Genomic DNA, 1,515 nt, shown 5'->3' with positions numbered 1-1,515 from the left:
GCAGCTGCCCTGCGCAGCCTGGCGACGCCCCTGCTGCTTCGCGGCGTCCTGGCCTTCCTCATCTGGTGGACGGCCGCCTGCCAGCTCGCCTCCAGCCTCTTTGGCCTCTACTTCCACCAGCACCTGGCAGCCTGCTAGCCGCGCCACTGGTACTGCTGGGTCCCTGAAGCCTGGTCGGGCCAACGCAACAGGCTGCCGCTGCGGCTTCAGTGTGCCGAGCGGCAGGAAGGGGCCGGGACTTCTCAGCGCGGTGCATGGGCCCGGATGCCCTTGTCCCCAAGTGGGTGCGCCGCCCTGAGCGTCGCTGCTCTTCGAATAAAGGAGCGGCCACTGTGCCAGTGGGGTGTGCCGTGGTGGGGGTTTGTGGCTGGGCCCAAGGAGGAGAACCCGGAGCAGGAGAAGAAGTCATCTAGGTTTTTATTAAATATACTCTTGGCACAAACCTTTAAAATATAAACAATATATATATATAAAGAAAGTGTTTTCATGGCATCAAAATACAACTCCAGACCAGGCCCAGCGACCAGCGGAGGGGTGGCCACAGGGAGCCACCCGAGGAAGGCACACGGGCCTGTGGGTCCTGGGGACCCCGCAGGCCCCCTCTCTACCGCCCAGACTGAGGCCCAAGGGAGGGCGCTGCCAGCCAGCAGCCTGGTGTCACCTGCCCAGGGCCGTGGTGCCCCGCCCCTCCTGGCCAGTCTGGGTCGGGCAGGACTGCGGGGGGTGACACCCCACTGCCTGGGCCCCTGGGGACAGCTGGAGACAGGCGGTGGAAGACACATGCAAGCGGCACTGACGAGTCCCAGCCCCCGGACGGAGGGCAGTGCAGGGGGGCCTCAGCCCAGGTGCACACAGAACCAGCTCTCTCAGTCCCCTGGCTCCACCTCGAGGCCCCTCCCTGTCACCCACCCTGGGCGGGGTGGTACGAGCAGGCCTTGGTGAGGCAGAGGCTCACAAAGTCACAAACAAAACCAGCAAAGTCAGATGTCATTTGGACAGGGACGTTCGGGTCCCTGTGGTACTTAGAGGGCCCCGGGGACCTCTCCGGGATGGGCTGGCTGGGGGTCCCCCAAACATTATATGTTCTTTGCCCCCCTGTTGGGGAGCTCCTACCCCAGGAGGGTCAAGCCCACCCGGGACCCTTCACGGGACTCAACCCACCCCTTGGGAACCTTAAATTGCTACACGTCATGGCAGGAGCCCACTCAGGCAGGGCCCTGGGGACTCACAGGCTCTTCGGTTCTGCAGCACCCCGGGTGGGCTTCAGACCCGAGCGGCGGTCCAGACAAACTATACCACAAGGAAGCCCCGCGCCCTGCAGAAGGCTTGGGGACCAGGGCTGTCACCTGGGCAGAGGCTGCGAAGGCGGGACAGGTGGGGCAGGGCTGGTGCTGTCCTGGAGTGGCCTGGCAGCCAGGCACGCGCGGGGTCGGGCAGAGGGGGACAGGTGGGCTCCGCGCCCAGTGCACGGGGTCACCGGTTTCAGCAGCATCTCAGCGGTCACAGCGCCAAAGG

The 1,515-nt window shown here is 64.9% G+C and overlaps 1 protein-coding gene across 1 annotated transcript in view; it reads left to right on the top strand.

The window, feature by feature from the left end:
- Tmem161a (transmembrane protein 161A) overlaps positions 1 to 1,515 on the top strand; it is a 12,504-nt gene that overhangs the window by 6,353 nt on the left and 4,636 nt on the right. The window lies entirely within an intron of this gene.

This window comes from Fukomys damarensis, unplaced genomic scaffold (assembly GCF_012274545.1).
Source record: "Fukomys damarensis isolate Sample0158 unplaced genomic scaffold, DMR_v1.0_HiC HiC_scaffold_37, whole genome shotgun sequence".
Lineage (NCBI taxonomy): Eukaryota > Metazoa > Chordata > Mammalia > Rodentia > Bathyergidae > Fukomys > Fukomys damarensis.
This window is presented reverse-complemented; position numbering and strand designations above follow the sequence as displayed.